General features: G+C 44.4%; 1 protein-coding gene and 1 pseudogene across 2 annotated transcripts in view; both read left to right on the top strand.

The window, feature by feature from the left end:
• Positions 1-25,484, top strand: part of LOC124596421 (solute carrier organic anion transporter family member 5A1) — a 441,010-nt gene that overhangs the window by 41,494 nt on the left and 374,032 nt on the right. The gene's annotated exons all lie outside the window — the stretch shown is intronic.
• Positions 10,590-10,707, top strand: LOC124597655 (annotated as a pseudogene).

The raw sequence follows: 25,484 nt of genomic DNA, 5'->3' as shown, positions 1-25,484 counted from the left end.
CGCTCAGAAATGCCGGTATTTGATCGGGCTAGCAGACCCGATGCAAGCATTGGAGCGAAATTCGGTTTCCGAAATCCCATTCTCGTCTTCTGTGTGGTCTGTCGCATTTAAGCGTGGTGATTACAACTTCATTTCTCATATATAATTTTTGAGATTGTGGGAGGCTGTAAGCCGATCGCTGGTGGCCGAGCGGTTCTGGCGCTACAGTCTGGAACCGCGCGACCGCTACGGTCGCAGGTTCGAATCCTGCCTCGGGCATGGATGTGTGTGTGTGTTCTTAGGTTAGTTAGGTTTAAGTAGTTCTAAGTTCTAGGGGACTTATGACGTCAGCAGTTGAGTCCCATAGTGCTCAGAGCAATTTTTTGGAGGCTGTAAGTTGGCGAACACTTCAGTTGTATTTGACTTGTTCCCCAGGATGGAAAAGTAGAGTGCCAGAAATGTGAGTTCCAGCACGAAGAGTTGTCCTGCTTTTCCCCTTACGTAACGCGGAAGCGTGATGTTGTCGTGGTGTAAAAATTTGTAAAAAAGAATAAAGCAGTAAGCTGTTTCTCGTTTTGCAAGACATCAGCTCCAAGTTGCTGGGGGAAAGGATCTATGGTACATGTTCGCGGCGCATGGACTACCCCGGACAAAAATAAGAAAGCGAGCGCAAAGGCGGACAGCTGTCGGAGGTGCACGAGTTTGCAGAACCGGACTCTCTCTTAATTAGACCGCGCTGCCAGAGGAAAGTTCGCGCATAATGTGGACGTGTGGCATGCGAGCATCTGTCTCGTTCTGTACGCGCACCGCTCTGGGAACCAGACGCGCGGTGCAAGAGCAGGTAGCCCGCCCGCAGGAGTTTCTCTTCCTGTCATCTCCAGCGGACCGTTAAGCGTAACGCTGGGAGAGACAGCGTTTTCTTAAAGCCACTGTATCGCTGACTGAAACCGGAAGCGTGTGCCAAGTTGCGGTCAAAAACCGCAGGGGAAAACAAGCCGGGTTATGTGTTTCTCGGTTACAAAAAAATAAAATCTTGCTGCGTACACTGCCCTCCATAAATTTGGAAACACCATGCTGCGTATTACAACGGAGCAAGATGGAAGTGATCCATGTGGTGTCACCGCCAGACACCACACTTGCTAGGTGGTAGTCTTTAAATTGGCCGCGGTCCGGTAGTATACGTCGGACCCGCGTGTCGCCACTGTCAGTGATTGCAGACCGAGCGCCGCCACACGGCAGGTCTAGAGACACTTCCTAGCACTCGCCCCCAGTTGTACAGCTGACTTAGCTAGAGATGGATCACTGACAAATACGCTCTCATTTGCCGAGACGATAGTTAGCATAGCCTTCAGCTACGTCATTTGCTACGACCTAGCAAGGCGACGTACTCAGTTACTATTGATATTGTGAATCATGTGGCGCCAAGAGCGACTTCATCATTAATGGATTAAAGTTAAGTATTCCACCAGCTACGTCCGTTTTTCAAAATTCTAATTTCCTTGTCATGTTCCAGACCTCGCGCCAGCCTGCGTGAGCTAAAACGCGTGCATCTCGGCCTCCTCTAGTAAAACGGTGTTGGCTCTTCTGCCAACCACAACAATCTATGTGAGTCATTGGTTGGAATACGGAATAGCAAGCTCAAATAACGGTTAATAAAGACACGTACAGTACAGGGTGATTCAAAAAGAATACCACAACTTAAAAAATGTGTATTTAATGAAAGAAACATAATATAACCTTCTGTTATACATCATTACAAAGAGTATTTAAAAAGGTTTTTTTTTCACTCAAAAACAAGTTCAGAGATGTTCAATACGGCCCCCTCCAGACACTCGAGCAATATCAACCCGATACTCCAACTCGTTCCACACTCTCTGTAGCATATCAGGCGTAACAGTTTGGATAGCTGCTGTCATTTCTTGTTTCAAATCATCAATGGTGGCTGGGAGAGGTGGCCGAAACACCATATCCTTAACATACCCCCCATAAGAAAAAATCGCAGGGGGTAAGATCAGGGCTTCTTGGAGGCCAGTAATGAAGTGCTCTGTCACGGGCTGCCTGGCGGCCGATCCATCGCCTCGGGTAGTTGACGTTCAGGTAGTTACGGACAGATAAGTGCCAATGTGGTGGCGCTCCATCCTGCTGAAATATGAATTGTTGTGCTTCTTGTTCGAGCTGAGGGAACAGCCAATTCTCTAACATCTTCAGATACTGTAGTCCAGTTACAGTAGCACCTTCGAAGAAAAAGGGACCAAAAACTTTATTGGCTGAAATGGCACAGAAAACGTTCACCTTAGGCGAGTCACGTTCATACTGAGTTGTTTCCCGCGGATTCTCAGTGCCCCATATACAGACATTGTGACGGTTGACTTTCCCGTTAGTGTGGAAAGTTGCTTCATCACTAAACACAATCTTTGAAACGAAAGATTCATCTGTTTCCATTTGAGCAAGGATAAAATCACAGAAATCGATTCTTTTAGTCTTATCAGCTGCAGACAGTGCTTGAACCAATTTCAGACGATAAGGTTTCATAACTAACCTTTTTCGTAGGACTCGCCATACAGTTGATTGTGGAATTTGCAGCTTTCTGCTAGCTCTGCGAGTCGATTTTCCTGGGCTGCGAACAAATGCTTGCTGGATGCGTGCTACATTTTCATCACTCGTTCTCGGCCGTCCAGAACTTTTCCCTTTGCACAAACACCCATTCTCTGTAAACTGTTTATACCAACGTTTAATACACCACCTATCAGGAGGTTTAACACCATACTTCGTTCGAAATGCATGCTGAACAACTGTCGTCGATTCACTTCTGCCGTACTCAATAACACAAAAAGCTTTCTGTTGAGCGGTCGCCATCTTACCATCAACTGACGCTGACGCCTAGTCAGCAGCGCCTCAAGCGAACAAATGTACAACTAAATGAAACTTTATAGCTCCCTTAATTCGCCGACAGATAGTGCTTAGCTCTGCCTTTTGTCGTTGCAGAGTTTTAAATTCCTAAAGTTGTGGTATTCTTTTTGAATCACCCTGTATTGTACACTTAATTATTGTACATATACGTACATGTTGGAGCATACTAGTATTGCTCCGTTTTATGTAAACCTTCGTTAGCTGTCCAAGCAGTTCTACTAAACACGCCAGGTGGCGCGAGCAGACCACCTGTTATGTAGAGGTACAGTGTTTATATATCTGTTCACTTGTAGTTGCGTTTGCGTAAAGGTATAACACGCCGCGAAAGTAATTGAAATTGGCCCCAAAGTGCCAGATTCCTTATGAATCACGGGTAATGACAATCACTTGCACCAAGAAGGCAGTAGAGTCCGACAAATAGCAAACAACAAACAAAGTGATGATATCTATCAGCGGAGCCGGCCGGAGTAGCCGTGCGGTTCTAGGCGCTACAGTCTGGAACCGAGCGACCTCTACGGTCGAAGGTTCGAATCCTGCCTCGGGCATGGATGTGTGTGATGTCCTTAGGTTAGTTAGGTTTAATTAGTTCTAAGTTCTAGGCGACTGATGACGTCAGAAGTTAAGTCGCATAGTGCTCAGAGCCATTTTCTATCAGCAGAGTTGTCAAAACCATACACCGGCATCAAGAAACAGGCTCCTATGGAGATCGTCCTCGCTCAGGAGCACACAGGAAAAATCAGAACGCCAGGAATAGTATCTGGTAGCGACCAGTAACCGTAACAGATTAAAAACTGTCCGTGAATTGACTACTGAACTGAACGCAACGAGGTGTACACCGGTGACTGAGTCAAGAGTGAGACGACGCCTGGCAGACAACCACCTCCGAGGTTATGTAGCAATCGATCTTAAAGTTTCTGATTAGTACGGCCAGAGCCAGAACTGCATCTTTAATGTATCGCATTTTTTAATAGAGCTCAAATCACACATCTACAAGCGCTCGAAATCTCTTTTGCTGAATTTATTTGAAGTTCTGTTGACATGCATCGGTAACCTTCAATGGCAGTCGTTCAGCATACATGTGAAAGACAAACACAAAGTTTTGAATAAGATAATCTGAACACATAAAGCACTGGAAACACTCATGTACACCACGTTTGGAAACCACTTCATGTAACAGAGTCACAAGCCTACTGGCATAAATATGCCAATAAGCAATAATAATAATAATTTGTAGACAGGTAATGTCTACTTACCACAAGCTAAAAAGATCCACTAAAGTAACTTTAATCATAAGACACGCCACCTTTGTCACTCGAACAAATTATTCGTCGAGGTTACAATCCACGTTTAAAATTTCTGATTAAGATTTTGCCTACTTGTGGATACCATTAAACCTGCGATTTCAGTCCGCAGATTCCGAACCATATCCTGATTATGGTATTTTTCATCCTCAGGATGGTACAAACTGCGCCTTGCACTAAACTTAAGAGTTTCTTGGAGTCCGTGTTCCGTGTTGTGTTGGTCGTTATGACCGGAGAAAACAAACTGATTTGAATTTCACCGATTGTCATCCGAAGTCCGTGCGTTCGGGCGATGAGATCGCCCACATTGTAATGGCATACTGATTTGAAAAGATCGGCCGCCTTTGGACGAGGTCAGTCGTCGGCGGAATCCACCAATGTCGGTGCCACATTATAACCGCAGCATTAGTCCTTGCACTACGCTCGCTCAGTCGAATCATGATTAACGTGAAGGATACAGGAGCAACGAATAAAATTTCAAAATTGATTTTCTCTGAAATTATAGACCGCCGCATGGAAAGCGGCTAGTCAAGTACTCAGGAAATGTCCTTCTACAACGTACGTAAGACTCATCGAAATCCGCGGGTAACAGGTCTGATGCTCGCCTTGTGAGATGAACGCGGAAGTTGGTTTCAGTTTACATCGCATGACGCAGTCTTTGGTAGCTCTACGGCGTTGCGCTCACGAAAGAATGTTGTCGACCTGTAGCGCACGCACACCATTAGCAAGCCTCGATGTTATCAGCGATCGCTGACCAGCAGGTATACGGGGTTCGTTCACTTCTCGCACTTATGAAGGAAACTGGATTGTAACTGAGCTCATGTTTACGCTCCGAACTGAATTTTATTGCTGGGTAATAAATTGATACTACTCGTGTTGTCTTCTTTTTACGAGCGTCGTTGTCTTTATGGCGTGGCTCCACTTTGTCGTCCTTGAAGCTTTAGGTGATGAACCATCAGGAAACGTTATGAAGCTTGACTTGTATGCAGAGATCTTGTTTTCTTCTCACAGTTGCGTCTCTTCGCGGCTGATGCTGGTTTTTGCGCTGGGATCAACATTAATCCATCCTCACCCTGAGTGAAGCTATACAAATACTTTCAGAACAAAAACAGTCTCGGATGCAAAATTATTTATTGACAATGATGCGTTTCACCCTTTTGGGGCATTATGAGATTGTGTAAAGTAGCTGGATACGTGACGCATCAGTCATTAAACGACATATATTATAAAATAAACCAAGGTAACCGGATATATAATCCATCCGTCATGAAACATGTAAACCATGAAGTGGAACTTGAACACACCAGCCGGCTCGGCCGTGGCAGTACAAGATAGACCCGGATGGTGTGTTCAAGGTCCACTTCATGGTTTACATGTTTCATGAAGGATGGGTTATGTATCTGGTTACCTTAGTGGTTATTTTACATTATATGTCGGTTTATGACTGATGGGTCACGTATACAGTTACTTCCATACAATCTGATGATGCCCCAAAAGGGTCAAACGCGTCACTGACTTTAAATAATTTCGCAACCGGGACTTTTTGTTCTCAAACGCTATGAACTGGTTACTGTAACATCCTTCCACGATGGAAAATTTCTGTACAAATATCGTTAGAGTTGTGTGGGTTTTGATTTATTTTCGGTAAATATAAGACAATACATCCAGGCATTTGAACTAAAATTTCCTAATCATTTTACCATCTTTTCTGCTGTTCAACCCACCCTACCCCTCGTATATAACAAGTGTATTCGAAAAATGCCAAGTGACACTGTTGCGACCGTAGCAGCATGGTAATATGCTAACACACCAAAGGCTAAAAACAAAATAAAAAAAAATCTTCTATGGTTTCCTACAACCAAATATAATGTTACAGAAATGAAGAGTAAAAGAAAAGTTGTACGTCTACATCTATATTCACATCGAGATGTACCAGAGGGTACATCGCACCAATACCATTACAGTGCGGAATTTGCAGGAAAAATACATTCGATATATTCTACAACTACACAGAGTGGTTGGAAATGTGCAGATACGCTGCATAAATGTGGTAAACTAATACCGCGACTGTACGACACAAAACCAGTCCATCAGACCCTGAGAGGAACGTACGCTGCTTTTCTTACAGAATTCCGATAGCAAATTTCATATTAAAACCGAAACAAATATATTATTTAACTGGAACAGTACTACACAAATATTGAATGGGTCACTTAGTAAAACTTCATCAACTGGCGACTGAATGACGTTTTACTAAGTGATCTATTCAATATTTGTGTAGTACTGCTCCAGTTACACAGGGTGTTCGGGTTAAACATATAATAATATAAAATGTAATAACTTGATACGTAATTGAGATGTTTATTGCCGGTTTGCTTCTACGTGTATGATAATGTTTTCTGTATTTGCTTGCGGCAGTTGGTACGGCGAGCACATGCGCGTAAACTGCTCTGTTCACGTAAACCCGCGGCAGCAGCCACGTGGTCTAAACACAGAAGGTGTTCTGCGTGCTTCCTCTCGCGGAGCTAAATCCTGTTGCATTGATACAACGTCGTTTTCGGCGTGAAGTATGGACTGCGACCAGCTGACGATATTCCTACTTACGTAACAATCAAAAAGTGGGAGAAGCGACGTCGGGCCACCACACCAAGCACGCAGTTGAATTAATCCCTACGTCCTTCCAGCGGAGCCCTCGTACGTCAAGTGTACCAGACACCAGTTCGTGGTCTACCAGATCTTCTTCACCCCATTCGTGTAGCCATCGCAAATGTTACGCTTGCAGTGCTGCAAAACACTTGGAAGAAAAGGTTAGGTGTCTGTCGCGCCACTAATTGTGCACATATTGAGATGTATTACGTCGGAAAAAAAATTGAGCTACCATACTTTTAGAAACATACTGGTAATAAACACCTCAATTACTTGTCAAATTATTACATTATATATTTGACGTGCGAACCCAGCAATGTTTAGCAATTGCTAAATATGTATAGAAATTGGATATAAATCCGTCTTCCACCTCTCTCTGCCCATCTCCCCCTCACCCTCTCTTGGTCTATCTCCCCCCCCCCCCCCCCCACCCGCGCTCTCTGTCCATAATTTCCTCCGCCGTCTCTCTATCACTTCCTACCCCCGTATTTTTCCATCTCCTCCTCTCACCCTTTTTTTGTCCATTTCCTCCTCCCCCCTCTTCGTCTTCACTCCTCTCTCTGACAGTTTCCCTCCCTTATTTTTATTGCAATTTCGCATTCCATAGTACTATTCTAATCATAAGCCATATACACACTTTATAGCTGTCCATTCCATTGCATGGAAGAGGGACTTCAGGTGAAAAAGTATCATCACAGCTGTAACTTGAGAATGTCTGTGTTGCCTCACACGACTAGTTTCGGCGACACATTACCACCATCCTCAGACCCACGGCCAAAAGAGTATTAGATTTCCTAGGCACATCTATTGTGGAGTTCATGTTACTAGTACATGTGGGTTAGAGACGCTTCATGAAAACTAGCCAACGTTTGCTAGTGCCGGCCGCGGTGGTCTAGCGGTTCAGGCGCTCAGTCCGGAACCGCGCGACTGCTACGGTCGCAGGTTCGAATCCTGCCTCGGGCATGGATGTGTGTGATGTCCTTAGGTTAGTTATGTTTAAGTAGTTCTAAGTTCTAGGGGACTGATGACCACAGATGTTAAGTCCCATAGTGCTCAGAGCCATTTTTGAACGTTTGCTAGTAACAATGACTCCACAACAAGTCTAATACTCCAAGTCTACGACTCCAAGTCTAATACTCTTATGGTAGAGGGCCTGCGGATGGCGGTAACGTGAACTGTGCTGGTACTTATTATCGTCCATATACACACCTTTTCCGTTTTCTGTAAAGAACAACTCTCTCTCTCTCTCTCTCTCTCTCTCTCTCTCTCTCTCTCTCTCTCATCAGCGATCACAGGCCGTGTAGACCACGCGCTGCATCAACGATCTGCTTCCACCGCCTTCTGTCTCTCGCAGCCTCTCTCCACTCTGCGGAAATTCCTAATGCTGCGATGTCCTTCTCTACGTCATGTTTCCACCTTGTACGAGATCGGTCCAATGGTCTTGTTGCCTGGAGAGTGCCTTCACATGCTTTCTTGGTGATTCTGTTGTTTTCCATATTGGCCACATGTCCAGCTCATTGCAGTCTCCTACTTTTTAATTTCTGGATGATAGTGGTTTGCTTCATTAACTGATAAATTTCATTGTTCTTTCGAATTCTCCATACGCCATTCTCCAACACAGGTCCCCAGATTTTTCTCATTACTTTTCTTTCAAGAACTTTCAGTTTTTCTCTTTCATTCTTTGTAAGCGTCCAGCTTTCTGAACCGTACAGTACTATGGGGCAGATAATACTGTTGTATATCTTCATCTTTGTGGTGATTGGCAAGGCTTTACTTTTGAGTGAGCTGGTTAGTGACTACAGACATCTTGATCCTGAGGCTATTCTTTCATTTATATCCATAAGAACAACTCCGAAGAAAAAAGCAAAATTACCCATTCAACTCCAAATATTTATATAATGAGAAAGGATAAATATAGAAAAAAAAACAATTTTTCTGACTGCAAGAAACAAAAGAAAACCGCATATTTTCACAGCATAGCACAGCACAGGATTTTCTTTCTTGGAGTCGATTTTAATAGAAAACCTGTACAGATTTGTTTTAAAATCTGTAACCCATATCCGGTCGAATGTCTATTAGTAGATCATGCAAAAATTTAAAATAAATAGGTCAAGGACTTAACGAGAATTTTTGTAACAATGTTTCCCCTTTACGTATTATATATATATATATATATATATATATATATATATATATATATATATATATATTGTTGTCTTCAGTCCTGAGACTGGTTTGATTCAGCTCTCCATGCTACTCTACCCTGTGCAAGCTTCTTCATCTCCCAGTACTTACTGCAACCTACATCCTTCTGAATCTGCTTAGTGTATTCATCTCTTGGTCTCCATCTACGATTTTTACCCTCCACGCTGCCCTCCAATGCTAAATTTGTGAGCCCTTGATGCCTCAGTACATGTCCTACCAAACGGTCCCTTCTTCTTGTCAAGTTGTGCCACAAACTCCTCTTCTCCCCAATTCTATTCAATACCTTCTCATTAGTTATGTGATCTACCCATCTAATCTTCAGCATTCTTCTGTAGCACCACATTTCGAAAGCTTCTCTCTTCTTGTCCAAGCTATTTATCGTCCATGTTTCACTTCCATACATGGCTACACTCCATACAAATACTTTCAGAAACGACTTCCTGACACTTAAATCTATATTCGATGTTAACAAATTTCTCTTATTCAGAAACGCTTTCCTTGCCATTGCCAGTCTACATTTTATATCCTCTCTGTTTCGACCATCATCAATTATTTTGCTCCCCAAATAGCAAAACTCCTTTACTACTTTAAGTGTCTCATTTCCTAATCTAATTCCCTCAGCATCACCCAACTTAATTCGACTACATTCCATTATCCTCGTTTTGCTTTTGTTAATGTTCATCTTATATCTTCCTTTCAAGACACTGTCCATTCCGTTTAACTGCTCTTCCAATATATATATATTAAAAATATATAGCCTGTGTCTGTCTGATTTTTCATTAGAGTATCGTGTAAAAATATATAGTAAATCGGTCAAGAACTTTTGGAAATTTTTGGTAAAAATGTTTAACTACGACTTTTCTTTATACCTAGTAGTATAGATACGTTTAAGTCGCTCACCTTGTTTAATACGGTGGTATGCTTCGTTTAGGATTTCTTGTCGCATCTCAAAATATATTATTATCTTGCATTTACATTCTTTACCTTATTAAATCTAACAGTAACCGCCAAATGAACACGGACAGGCTCTGTCAAAATCTGGGAACGTTCAACCAGCGAACGAAACTTTCTGCCGAGCAACACTCGTTCACACGATGCAGTTACGGAGAACGAAAACTAGGAAACAGTACACAAGTGGTATGAAGATGTGTACGAATTCGACGTGACTAACATTTTCCTCCCGGCATAAACGCGACAGGTAGCAGTTGAGTAACCTGGGCGGGCAGAGAGAGCCAAAACAAATGACTGACTGCCCGAAGCTTTCGCAATGTTGCGTCAGTCTTCTGTGAAGGCCGCACGGCGCCGAATGACAACACCGGCTCGCACGGGTTTCGCAAATTCGAGAACAGAACACCCGTTTACTGGCGCACGTATAAAGGCACCGAATCGAAACGTTGCTGAAACACTTCACACACGCTCTGAATACCTGCCCTTCGGAATCTCAGAAGGTTATGTTTTGTATCCGACTGGAACCCTGAAGCAGGCACAGAAAAACTTAGACTATCAGATGCCGTCACACAATATAAATAATTATAGAAGAAGATCAGTGGCAACGGCCTTGCCGTAGTGGATACACCGGTTCCCGTGAGATCACCGAAGTTAAGCGCTGTCGGGCGTGGTCGGCACTTGGATGGGTGACCATCCAGGCCGCCATGCGCTGTTGCCATTTTTCGGGGTGCACTCAGCCTCGTGATGCCAATTGAGGAGCTACTCGACCGGATAGTAGCGGCTTCGGTCAAGAATACTATCATAACGACAGGGGGAGCTGTGTGCTCACCACACCCCTCCTATCCACATCCTCCTTGAGGATGACACGGCGGTCGGATGGTCCCGGTAGGCCACTCGTGGCCTGAAGACGGAGTGCTTATAGGAGAAGATCAACAGTTCAATATTTCCCTTTCTACAAGAGTCGGAGGCCATGAAAGGGAAGCAAGGAGTAAGGCAGGGTTGGAACCTATCTCCAACGTTATTTAATCTTTACATTGAGTAGGCATTAAAGAAAACAAAGCGAAATTTTAAAAAGGTAATTACAGATCAGGAAGATGAAATAAAATCTCTGAGTTTTGGTGGAGACATTGTAATTCTGTCAGAGACTGTAAATGACACTGGAGAGCAGTTGAACTGTATGGATAGTGTTTTGAGAAGAGGTTGCACTACGAACATCAAGAAAAATAAGGTAAGCACCCGTTTACTAGCGTACGCATAAAGACACCGGACCTACGCGCATCTGAAACACGTCACACACGCTCTGAATACCTGCCCTTCAGAATCTCAGAACGTCATGTTTTTTATCCGACTGAACTCTGAAGCAGGCACAGAAAAACTGGAATAAGGGAAAAAATTGAATATAATCTAATCAAAGCAGGTCAGGATAGAAGTAATTAAGAAATGAGACACTAAAAGCACTCTGCATGTTTTGCCAGTGAATGATTACCATGGAACTAGATGGAGCTGTAGAAGGCAAAACTGTAGAGACTGGAATACATCCGGCAAATAATTGAGAACCCAGGTTGCAAATGCTACTGCGGGCTGTAAATGTTGGCACAGGAGAGCGGTAATTTGTCCGAAGAACCTTGTGTGGGTTCCCTAGCCATTGAGAAATCGCGAGGTCCAGTGTTCGGTTTCGTCGCAACGTAAATTTATCCGCCAGACGCTGGCGACAATACAGCATTTCCGCTGCTTCCACGAAGCGAGCGCCCGTCTGTGTGGATGGCGTCTTTCCAAACACATTCTAGAGGTGGGTATACACTTCTGCGCGTTGCGCCAAGTCGCCATACTCACGTGCAAGAAGAGGCACGCATGTAGGTGTACGCCCCTTTCTCGAGATGTGTGTATGCGTGATTTCATACGCACCTAAATAGAATCACGCATGCTGTTCCACTTATCAAGATGTCCGCTGTGCTGTCAGCAGTTGTCGCAGCAGCCGGTATATTTTGGGACAAAGACGGAACCGTACAAAGAAGGCAACGTACTGGTAAAATTAACACGTTTTGCGAAATACTTGTGCGGGCTTGGTGGAAGAGATAAAAGATGGCAAGCGGTATTGTGTTTAATAACTGTATTCGTCGTTTCGAAATAAATGCATAATGTTCTTGTGGCACTGATAGCGAAAGAAAATACACACACCCTACACCACTATGAAAAAAGCTAGCTCTGACAGTTGGAATTCATGCTGTCGGGCACAATTATCCTAGTAATTCAAGGTATACAGGTTGTTTCAGAAGTGACGGTCGATATCCAGGTATATGACGGTAGTGATCATTCGTACCAAAAAAGTCAAGTATACATGGGCTCTACCCGCGCCCGGGTTCCCGGGTTCGATTCCCTGTGGGGTCAGGGATTTTCTCTGCCTCGTGGTGACTGGGTGTTGTGTGGTGTCCTTAGGTTAGTTAGGTTTAAGTAGTTCTAAGTTCTGGGGGACTGATGACCATAGATGTTCAAGTCCCATAGTGCTCAGGGCCATGGGCTCTAAAATGCATACCGTAAGAGCTATGAGCAATTCTTGATCTTCGATACCGTGAAACAAGTCTCTTCTACTGCAAGCCCTTCCTTTCCATATTTTGGAAAGTCGTGCTCTAAAATGCGTATCTTAAGATCTATGAGCACTTGTTCATCTTCGCTATTTTGAAACACAACTCTTCCAATGAATAAGTGCTCATAAATTTTTAAGGTATGAATTTTAGAGCACGTGTTTACTGGGAATTTTTTTCTTGTTTTGGTCCAAACTACCACTTCCCAAAATATGGCAAGCAAAGAGCTTGCAGTAGAGGAGATCTGTTTCGCAGTATCGAAAATCAAGACTTGCTCATAGCTCTTGAGGTATGCGTCTTAGAGACCATGTTTACTTGACGTTTTTGTTCCGAATGTTCATTCCTGTCATATTCCCGAATATTGACCATCACTTCTGAAACACGCTGTATACGTACGGCATCGAAATGCAACATCATCCCAGAAGTTTTCGAGGCTTCGGTGAAATACCTGTGAAACTAGTCGAGTTGTATCTGAGCATTGGGGGGCTTGTTACTGACACGATGTTACGGAATCCATTTGATTTTGGCTCCGCTGCACTCGACTTGGTTGGCTGCACACACTGGAGTAACGTGCTTAATAAGTTGCCCTGTTTCGATTTGAAGACTGCATTTGTCTTCGTCGTTGTGGTTCGTACGTTGATTATGCTTGGGGCCTGAAGAAGACGCTTTTCGGCACCGAAACTGGTAGCATGTTTTGAATAAACGACGTTGGATTACAATACAGCTGTTGGTTTCAAATTATCATTATTCAAGTATTTAATGTACAGCTGCTGTCCCACATTGCTCGATGGATTACCAGAGATTACTTGAATTAGTTTGATGACCTCTTAAGGTTTCTATGTCTGGAAACGAAACAGTTATTTCATAGCGAACGATTACAGTCATTAGTCCAAGAATATGTGAATGTGTATTTAATTTTGAAAATAAAACACTGCAGAGGTATGTGGAAAGGAAGCACCGAAAGGATAGCACTTTTCCATTGTTGTGTGTGTGTGTGTGTGTGTGTGTGTGTGTGTGTGTGTGTGTGTGTGTGTGTTGGGGGACGGAGGAGGGCCTGATTTTGCCAAAATAATTATTTCTTAGTTTATTTTTTATTTAATCATAAATGTGTATTTTTAACATGGAACCGCTAGAATGAGATTTTCACTCTGCAGCGGAGTGTGCGCTGATATGAAACTTCCTGGCAGGTTAAAACTGTGTGCCCGACCGAGACTCGAACTCGGGACCTTTGCCTTTCGCGGGCAAGTGCTCTACCATCTGATTTACCGAACCACGACTACTGGCAGAAGTAAAGCTGTGAGGACGGGGCGTGAGTCGTGCTTTGGTAGCTCAGATGGTAGAGCACTTGCCCGCGAAAGGCAAAGCTCCCGAGTTCGAGTCTCGGTCGGGCACACAGTTTTAATCTGCCAGGAAGTTTCATGGTACCGCTAATTTAGGAGCTTAATCCTCAACAAAGCGTTTCGGAAGTCAGCTCCCATCGTCTGGCTGTCTTAAGTTAATCCTATACAGGGTGTTACAAAAAGGTACGGCCAAACTTTCAGGAAACATTCCTCATACACAAATAAAGAAAATATGTTATGTGGACATGTGTCCGGAAACGCTTACTTTCCATGTTAGAGCTCATTTTATTACCTCTCTTCAAATCACATTAATCATGGAATGGAAACACACAGCAACAGAACGTACCAGCGTGACTTCAAACACTTTGTTACAGGAAATATTCAAAATGTCCTCCGTTAGCGAGGATACATGCATCCACCCTCCATCGCATGGAATCCCTGATGCGCTGATGCAGCCCTGGAGAATGGCGTATTGTATCACAGCCGTCCACAATACGAGCACGAAGAGTCTCTACATTTGGTACCGGGATTGCGTAGACAAGAGCTTTCAAATGCCCCCATAAATGAAAGTCAAGAGGGATGAGGTCAGAAGAGCGTGGAGGCCATGGAATTGGTCCGCCTCTACCAATCCATCGGTCACCGAATCTGTTGTTGAGAAGCGTACGAACACTTCGACTGAAATGTGCAGGAGCTCCATCGTGCATGAACCACATGTTGTGTCGTACTTGTAGAGGGACATGTTCTAGCAGCACAGGTAGAGTATCCCGTATGAAATCATGATAACGTGCTCCATTGAGCGTAGGTGGAAGAACATGGGACCCAATCAAGACATCACCAACAATGCCTGCCCAAACGTTCACAGAAAATCTGTGTTGATGACGTGATTGCACAAATGAGTGTGGATTCTCGTCAGCCCACACATGTTGATTGTGAAAATCATCCGTAAAGAGAACATTTGCACTGAAATGAGGATTGACACATTGTTGGATGAACTATTCGCAGAAGTGTACCCGTGGAGGCCAATCACCTGCTGATAGTAGCACTCTCCATACAGTGACGTGGTCAACGTTACCTTCTACAGCAGCAACTTCTCTGACGCTGACATTAGGGTTATCGTCAACTGCACGAAGAATTGCCTCGTCCATTGCAGGTGTCCTCGTCATTCTAGGTCTTCCCCAGTCGCGAGTCATAGGCTGGAATGTTCCGTGCTCCCTAAGACGCCGATCAATTGATTCGAACGTCTTCCTGTCGGGACACCTTGGTTCTCGAAATCTGTCTCGATACAAACGTACCGCGCCACGGCTATTGCCCCGTGCTAATCCATACATCAAATGGGCATCTGCCAACTCCGCATTTGTAAAAATTGCACTGACTGCAAAACCACGTTCGTGATGAACACTAACCTGTTGATGCTACGTACTGATGTGCTTGATGCTAGTACTGTAGAGCAATGAGTCGCATGTCAACACAAGCACCGAAGTCAACATTACCTTCCTTCAATTGCGCCAACTGGCGGTGACTCGAGGAAGTGCAGTACATACTGACGAAACTAAAATGAGCTCTAACATGGAAATTAAGCGTTTCCGGACACATGTCCACATAACATCTTTTCTTTATTTGTGTGTGAGGAATGTTTCCTGAAAGTTTGGCCGTACCTTTTTGTAACACCCTGTATATACAAGCACTTCGATAGTACCCAAGTTCAAAACATTAAAAAAAAAATATTTGGACATCAAGTCCTCGTCTTACTCCATGTCCATACAATTTTATTTGTTTTTATATTTTGACCTTGTAAGCTTCTGAATCCATGTTTATGTAGGAACAACTTAGGCAGCCAGATTATGGGAGCTCGACTGAAACGCCTAATTTTTTTAGTGGCTGTACGCTAAAAAGTTTGTAACGATTATATTAAGCCGGCATCGGTGGGCGAGCGGTTCTAGGCGCTTCAGTCCGGAACCGCGCTGCTGCTGCGGTTGCAGATTCGAATCGTGCCTCGGGCATGGATGTGTGTGATGTCCTTAGGTTAGTTAGGTTTAAGTAGTTCTAAGTTCTAGGAGGCTAATGACCTCAGAAGTTGAGTCCCATAGTGCTCAGAGCCATTTGAACCATTTTTTCACACTGGAACATTAGTAACCGCGTGTTTGAAAGCGTGTTGTTTACAATAGCAAACAGCAAAAAGAATACCGACCGTTGCATTCGAAGGATAGCCAACACACTCGAGAGTAACAAACAAATCCCTAATGTACAATGTAGGGTTGGTTGGTTAGTTTGGGGTAGGAGACCAGACAGCGAGGTCATCGGTCTCATCGGATTAGGGAAGGAAGTCGGCCGTGCCCTTTGAAAGGAACCATCCCGGCATTTGCCTGGAGCGAGTTAGGGAAATCACGGAAAACCTAAATGAGGATGGCCGGACGCGGGGTTGAACCGTCGTCCTCCCGAATGCGAGTCCAGTGTTGAACCACTGTGCCACCTCACATCTAAAATATGTGCAGAAAAGCGGACGTGGCACACAAACACACGTAATAGAAAAATGCTCTTTAAAAGCTCGAAAAAAATTTTTTTCAGCAAAATCCTTTTCAGAGCACTTAAATAAAACCTTAATCTATCGAAATATGATGAAAACCGAAAATCGATTTTTTTCGACCTGAACCACAGTGTGGTCGCCTTAAAGCGCATGCTGAAGGGTGGGCAACTTGACGCCGCTGTGGTAAGAGACAGTACGAGTAATCTAGGACTTCGGCTGCAGTTGTGTTGTCGGTTGCTAGGAGACGGCGCACGGGCGCTGACGGGTGGTTAGACAGCTAGGCTGGTGTATCGAGCGCTGGTCGCCCCCTCGCTACACTCCGACTGGTCAAGGTCAAGGTCGAGGCCGTCTCGAGCTGCCAGGCAGTGCGTGCACAGCTGCTGGTGCCGCAGTCCTGCAAGACACGCCAGTTCTTGCCCTGCACGCGTAGAAACTGTGCTTTTTCTGGTTAAAAAAAGGCCACGTCCACTCACAAATATACCATAAAAGAACCACCATCAAGGCGGCATGCAAGAAACGTCAAACTGGCATGAAGCGTCTACATTAGAGGGTATGCAAATGATCAGCATTTCACCGTAACCACAAACGGTAGCAGTGCCGGGTGCTTATAATTAAAATACAGCTATTCTCTGAGGTCCAGTGTGGGCTGTAATTATCGTACGGCAGGGAAACGTGAAAGATATGCTTATGCGTTAATGCGGAACCGATTTACGCTTGGAGAAGAACTTTATTCCGGTCGGTGGCGGATGTTGTGTAAGAGTACAGGAGCATGTGAACACCCAAACTCTTGACACGATGCGGATTTACTGGTTATTTTTCTTTGAATGCTGTCAAACGTAATGTAAATGCGGTAAGCTGATATAAACGGCACTAAATCTACTGCGGTGTGCTACATTACTCCCCTAGACTCGATACATGGCATCAGGGTCACGAGCACACCTTCACCTGTGCACGCTTTAAGGAGTCTCTGCACATGCGCAACTGGCGTGACTTAATTGCCTTAACAGGCCAAACACGTGCAGATTTGATAAACAATGTGCACGGTTCACGGCGTGCACTCTAGCGCTTATCACTTAACTACAAGTTCACGTCGATGCCACCAGCATGCTGCAGCAGACTTTTATACCCATTGGTTTTGGCATAAATCCCTCTAGCCAGTAGCACGCACCACAGATACGCCAATTCACTCACTACAGGGCTATTACAAATGATTGAAGCGATTTCATAAATTCACTGTAGCTCCATTCATTGACATATGGTCACGACACAGTACAAATACGTAGAAAAACTCATAAAGTTTTGTTGGGCTGAAGCCGCACTTCAGGTTTCTGCCGCCAGGGCGCTCGAGAGCGCAGTGAGACAAAATGGCGACAGGAGCCGAGAAAGCGTATGTCGTGCTTGAAATGCACTCACATCAGTCAGTCATAACAGTGCAACGACACCTCAGGACGAAGTTCAACAAAGATACACCAACTGCTAACTCCATTCGGCGATGGTATGCGCAGTTTAAAGCTTCTGAATGCCTCTCTAAGGGGAAATCAACGGGTCGGCCTGCAGTGAGCGAAGAAACGGTTGAACGCGTGCGGGCAAGTTTCACGCGTAGCCCGCGGAAGTCGACGAATAAAGCAAGCAGGGAGCTAAACGTACCACAGCCGACGGTTTGGAAAATCTTACGGAAAAGGCTACAGCAGAAGCCTTACCGTTTACAATTGTTACAAGCCCTGACAGCCGATGACAAAATCAAACGCTTTGAGTTTTCGGCGCGGTTGCAACAGCTCATGTTGCTCTTCTGCGAAAAAAACGTTACAGGACACGTTTATCTGGACATGCTGGAAAATTGGCTCATGCCACAACTAGAGACCGACAGCGCCGACTTCATCTTTCAATAGGATGGTGCTCCACCGCACTTCCATCATGATGTTCGGCATTTCTTAAACAGGAGATTGGAAAACCGATGGATCGGTCGTGGTGGAGATCATGATCAGCAATTCACGTCATGGCCTCCACGCTCTCCCGACTTAACCCCATGCGATTTCTTTCTGTGGGGTTCTGTGAAAGATTCAGTGTTTAAACCTCCTCCACCAAGAAACGTGCCAGAATTGCGAGCTCGCATCAACGATGCTTTCGAACTCATTGATGGGGACATGCTGCACCGAGTGTGCGAGGAACTTGATTATCGGCTTGATGTCTGCCGAATCACTAAAGGGGCACATATCGGACATTTGTGAATGCCTAAAAAAACTTTTTGAGTTTTTGTATGTGTGTGCAAAGCATTGTGAAAATATCTCAAATAATAAAGTTATTGTAGAGCTATGAAATCGCTTCAATCATTTGTATATAGTAAAATTAGATCGCACATCAGTATACGTCGTAGTTACACTGATAGAGGCCGGCCAAAGTGGCCGTGCGGTTAAAGGCGCTGCAGTCTGGAACCGCAAGACCGCTACGGTCGCAGGTTCGAATCCTGCCTCGGGCATGGATGTTTGTGATGTTCTTAGGTTAGTTAGGTTTAACTAGTTCTAAGTTCTAGGGGACTAATGACCTCAGCAGTTGAGTCCCATAGTGCTCAGAGCCATTTTTTACACTGATAGAAAAACCTATTTTATGGGGAACTTCGGCAGCTAAGAACTTAAATGTTTTCAACATTTCGCTGTCCTGTCAGCAACTGTATAAATATTAATTTTCATAACCAGCAGCCTCAGTTGCACCGTTTACCTAGACTTTACCTACATTTCAGTCGGGTAACCCAACCTTCTTCAGAATAAGTGGGGCCGAATCAGTTTCGGATAAGTTTTTACAGTCTGACGATAATTTATGGATTTGTAGTTTTAGCTTGACGATGTCCACTATGGACTAACGGTAGTTACTTTTATTCTGAAGAACGTTGGGTTATCACGACTGAAACCTAGGTAAACGCTGCAACTGAGGCTGTTGGTAATAAAATTAATATTTTGTGGGATTCTGGATGAGATAAAGTATATGAAGTTTTGCATTCTGTCGTACAGTACTCCATCTGAGGCGCTGAGAACCATAAAGCGTATCAACATCGATTGTGCAACTCTAGCATTTTTTTCATGCTGCTGACATCTTTTGATCTTACGGTGCGTCAGGTTTATCTGTACTGTAGGCCAACGTTGTACTTACATCTGAACATTCACAAGCAGCTGTCTCACTGGTTTCTCTGATGTTCAGTTAAACATGGGGGGTCGAAGAGGGTGTGCTTCCGGCCCGTATGGTTCTCAGGGTCTCATTTGTATTGTAGTCTGTGAACTTGTTGGTAGACAATACTATTTGAATTTAATAATTTCCACAAACGGCAGTTTGTGTTATGACTTGGTTGTTTACTGTGCTGGAATCAAATTTCCTGTACAGTGTCAACATAAACTCTGTTGTTGTTGAACCTGTATTAAGCGCTAACAGAAAAGGAAATTACCACGACAAGTTAGCTGCAAAGGAAGTAGGGCCTCCCAGACCAGATCCGTTGTGTGAGAAAGCGACGAAATCAAATAAGCGTGGCTACAGGCAAAGATTTACCAAAGAAGTGTATAATAAGCGTAAGTTGTTGTTGTGGGTGCAACGTAAGAATGCCTGATTTTTCAGCCCGGAAGTTAATTCGTTAACTAATACATGTATTAGGGAGCTTGTGCATTTATTCGGAAAAAAATAAAAAATGAACGGCAAAATTCTCACTTACAAAAAAATGGTTCAAATGGCTCTAAGCACTATGGGACTTAACATCTGAGGTCATCAGTCCCCTAGAACTTAGAACTACTTAAACCTAACTAACCCAAACACATCACACACATCCATGCCCGAGGCAGGATTCGAACCTGCGACCGTAGCAGCAGCGCGGTTCCGCACTGAAGCGTCTAGAACGGCTCGGTCACAGCGGCCGGCCATCTTACACAAAAATGCGAAATGAAGAGAAGCGAAAGCTTAAACATCATTTCGTTCTTGCCATGAACTGTACTTAATTATGAACAAAACAACAAAATTCCACAAAACACGTCTTCCTTTTTTCGGACAAGTTGTGTATTGTTATTACTGACAGCGGCTGAAGTTGTATAAATATGTTGATAAGCATAACTGTTATACTGTAGACGCTCTTAATTTCGGACTCTCAAATTTGTCTGAATTTAAAAATTAGTGAACACCCAGAATGTATACATACGAGCCGTCAGTGGCTCCAGTTGTGGGCACCAGGTGCAAATCTGACGGTATGACGTTCATGCAGCCACTTGACTAACCATAACGTCAGTTAACAGTATGGCTACCGAGAAGAGACCGTGTGCTGTTAGTGAGACTGTTTTACGTGAACGGCAGCTGAGGATTAAGCTCCTAAATTAGCGGTTCAGTGCTAAAAATACGTATTTATGATGAAATAAAAAATAAACTAAGAAAAATTATTTTGACGTGACGGCTGCACGGTATCGAGACCTCGTACAGCACGTGGTTCTTGCTTTGGAGGACCGCAACTCTGTGGAAACCAGTATTTCTTCACGCAAGATGGGGAAACACCTCTTATCTCTCGCCCAGTCAAACATCTGCTTAATACAGCCTTCCAAGAATCTGGCCTGCAAGGTGAGCCGATCTGAATACATTTGAATTTTGGCCCTGGGGATATCTGCAGCGACACTTTCGGTCTCTTATCTGATTTGAAGGCCAGTATACAGGAACACGTTGCTCAGATTCCACCGCAGCTGCTGCGAGCAACTGCTGATCACGTCATCTTACGGGTGCAGCATCTTGCTATGTTATAAATGCCGCATTTTTACTAATCTATATACAAAAACAGATGCCGTTTACATACATAAAAGGTTCTTTCTTATTGGACAATTTGGGATCAAACAATGTGCGACGAAGTATGTTCAGTTTTTGGGTGGCCAGCTTATTGCATGGACGAGCGACTTCTGCTGATGATATATATGAGAAAAAGTACCACCACAGCTTTATCTTGAGAAAGTCTTTATTCTATCAGAAGACTAGTTTCGGCGACACATTACCGTCTTCCTCAGGCTTCACCACTGCCGAATGAGTGATTTCCTTGACGCATTTACTGTGGGATCCTTGTTACTAGCACACGTGGACTAGCTGTCATTAGGAATCTGTACTCGATACCGTATTGTCTCCAATGCAATGGAGAAATCAAATACTCTTTTGGCAGTGGTGGGACCTGAAGATCGCGCGCTAATGTGCCGCCGAAACTAGTCGTGTGATAAAATTGAGACTTTCTCAAGAAACAGCGGTGGTGGCACTTCTCAAAAGTAATGAAGTCTTTCAGTCTGAATTACAATTTATTCTTGGAAAGTTATTTGCAATCCCAGATCTTCCTTTGCCTTTCCTTTCTATCCCCCTTATGAAAGTTGTAACTAATACAGTATAGTGAACATTATTTCGGTTTATATGCAGTGCAAGTGGCGTAAAAACTGAAAATTAGAAATAATTTTGTCGCAGAGGCACTCGATCCCACGACCCTTGTCTTACCTTTATGGCTTCTTTCTGGTATCCCAACTGCTGCCTATGAACTACGGTAACATAAATGGCTCATATCTCTCCCGACCCACGCCAAAAGTGATTTTTCTTTTTTTTTCTTAACGCTTGGCCATCTGGTACTCCACTTGTGTCATTTTTGTTTGTGACAAATTCTGCATACACCATAAATTTGTACGAAATCTGTGAAGACGAATGGGGCGGTCCCCTTGTCAGCCAAGGATGCGGACAAGTTACGACTGCAATTTAAGCGAAAGGACTGTCTCTGTCTCCTTTCTCTTTCAGCGTAACCCGTTTCCTTTTTTAAAATTCGTGCGCCCACGCCTCTCGGCAGAAGCACGACTCGGCGTGTATTACGTAATTCAGCTGCCCTATTTTCCCGTGGCGTCGAGCGTTGTACACGGAGCGGCCGTTTGTACGCTGCGCTTACTAAGTGGCATTCGCCGTTTCTGTGCGTCAGTTGTCGCCTTGTAGCGCGTACTCGGCAACTTAAAATGTCTGGCGAGGCACCTTCATTAGCGGATGAGTCAGTGGTACGGTCTCCCTTCTCCCACTGCCGTACTTTTCACGGCGGGACGTTGCGTTTCCCTACATTTCTCTAGTGTTCTAAGTAATGACCTCAAGAGCTGAGTCACACACAACACTTGTGATGCACTGCAAAAGAAGATTGCTTTGAACTTAAAAAGAGGGTTTTATCCTTATTCATCCCCGAGAAACTGCAGAAGAAGAGCATCCTTAGGGAGGGGAAAAAAAAAGGTGAAGAAACTGTAGCTGGTAATGTCAGTGTGTTTGCTTAAAATGTTTAAAAACCCCCTCAAGAAGAGAGAATTTAACAGTTACATTCAATATATGCAGAAGAAACTTCGTTTAGCAAAGAACACCATTTCATAGATAATAATATACATTCAGACACTCTTTTACTTAAAATATTGTACTCATGTGCTGTGAAATTAAAAATATTTGTGCGTAGGCCTATGTAAATATGTTTACAAACAATGCACCTAAAACTATGTAACCACTAAAGGAAGCATAAGTAGTTCTCCTTTTTGTATTGCTTTTGTAGAAACTATAACTACTTTGTAACACCTTACGTCACATTGAAATATACCTACACTATGTGATAAAAAGTATCCGGACACATGGATGAAAATGACTAAAAAGTTCGTCGCCCCCTCCATCGGTGATGCTGGAATTCAATATGGTGTTGGCCCACCCTTAGCCTTGATGACAGCTTCCACTCTCGCAGGCTTACTTTCAGTCAGGTGCTGGAGGGTTTCTTGGGGAATGACAGCCCATTCTTCACAGAGTGCTGCACTGAGGAGAGGTATCGATGTCGGTTGCTGAGACCTGGCACGAAGTCGGCGTTTCAAAACACCCCAAAGGTGTTCTATAGGATTCAGGTCAGGTCTCCGTGCAGGCCAGTCCATTACAGGGGCCGGCCGGAGTGGCCGAGCGGTTCTGGGCGCTACAGGCCGGAACCGCGTGACCGCTACGGTCGCAGGTTCGAACCCTGCCTCGGCCATGGATGTGTGTGATGTCCTTAGGTTAGTTAGGTTTAAGTAGTTCTAAGTTCTAGGGGACTGATGACCTCCGAAGTTAAGTCCCATAGTGATCAGAGCCATTTGAACCATTACAGGGATGTTATTGTCGTGTAACCACTCAGACACAGGCCGTGCGTTATAAACAGGTCCTCAATCGTGTTGAAAGATGCAATCGCCATCCCCGAATTGCTCTTCAGCAGTGGAAAGCAAGAAGGTGCTTAAAACACCAATGTAGACCTGTACTGTTATAGTGACACGCAAAACAAGAAGTGGTGCAAGCCCCCTCCATGAAAAACACGACCACACCATAACACCACCGCCTCCGAATTTTACTGTTCGCTCTACACACACTGGCAGATGACTTTCACCGGGCATTCACCATACTCACACCCTGCCATACGATCGCCACACAGTGTACCGTGATTCGTCACTCCACACAACGTTTTTCCACTGTTCAATCGTCCAATGTTTACGCTCCTTACACCCAGCGGTGTGTCGTTCGGCATTTACCGGCGTGATGTATGGCTTGTGGGCAGCCGCTCGACCATGAAATCCAGGTTTTCTCACCTCCCACCTGACTGTCATAGTACTTGCAGTGACTCCTGACGCAGTTTGGAATTCCTGTGTGATGATCTGGATAGATGTCTGCCTACCACACATTAGGACCCTCCTCAACTGTCGGGGATCAAAAAAATGGTTCAAATGGTTCTGAGCACTATGCGACTTAACTTCTGAGGTCATCAGTCGCCTAGAACTTAGAACTAATTAAACCTAACTAACCTAAGGACATCAAACACATCCATGCCCGGGGCAGGATTCGAACCTGCGACCGTAGCGGTCACGCGGTTCCAGACTGAAGCGTCTAAACCGCACGGCCACACCGACCGGCTGTCGGCGATCTCTGTCAGTCAACAAACGAGGTCGGCCTGTACTCTTTTGTGTTGTACGTATCCCTTCACGTTTCCTCTTCAGTATCACATTGGAAACAGTGGACCTAGGAATGTTTAGGAGTGTGCAAATCTCGCGTACAGACGTATGCCACAAGTGACACCCAATCACCTGACCACGTTCGAAGTCCGTGAGTTCCGCGGAGCGCCCCATTCTGATCTCTCACGATGTCTAATGACTACTGAGGTCGCTGATATGGAGTACCTGGCAGCACAATGTACCTTATATAAAAAAGGTTTGTTTTTGGGGTGTCCAGACAATTTCGGTCACATAGTGTATGGACACTTAGACTACCAGGACCAACGGTGACTTGATTAAAAAAAAAAAAATACGTGAACGCACGCGAAGAACAGCCTACAGGGATCCAATGGCGCCGCGCATTAAAATGAATTCACGATATGAGAACGAAGGAATTTTGTTTTCATTTTTACGGAAGTAATAGGGACACGGCAACAACACTGTCAACAGCGGAAAATATTAGGCTAAGTTAAAATAGGACTCTTTAGTTTAACATTGCTACACTCATGTATGCATGCCCGAGGGAAATTTGCATCCTGCTCTTAGTAGAACAAGCACTGCTATTTCGTATTTATTCGCCAGTCCGAGTCGCTCGATTCTCAACAAATGTCTTTCCTGGACGGGTGCAAGTTGTGACGGATGGATGACTACATTTGGGTCGAGCTATGATTCGTGCTCGGATGGCCGAAGAGGGAAATCCTGGTTCAACTTCCGGTCCGACACAACTTTTCGTTGTTGTCATTCCAGTATAAAGGGTTAGTCTAAATGATGGACCCGTTTTCAAAAATTCGAATGTATTCAAGTACAAATCCAAAATGGACAAGCTTTATACCAACGAAAAGAGGAAGTTTCAAAGTGTTTGGCGAGCGGCGGCGGGCGGGGGGTTAAGGTTTCAGAAGCGGCCGGTAGAGTTCGTGCGGCAACAGGAACCGTTATTCCATTTCACTGTCAGTTGTGAGTGAGATGGCGACTGTGGAACAAAAGTTTTTCTGCGTTCTTGAGTTCGCGAAAAGTGAGTCGCCAATTGCAGTGCAGCGGACATTACGTACCAG

Source organism: Schistocerca americana, chromosome 2 (genome assembly GCF_021461395.2).
Source record: "Schistocerca americana isolate TAMUIC-IGC-003095 chromosome 2, iqSchAmer2.1, whole genome shotgun sequence".
NCBI classification, from domain to species: Eukaryota; Metazoa; Arthropoda; class Insecta; order Orthoptera; family Acrididae; genus Schistocerca; species Schistocerca americana.
The sequence above is the reverse complement of the archived record's forward strand: the minus strand, read 5'-3'. Positions and strand labels throughout refer to the sequence as shown.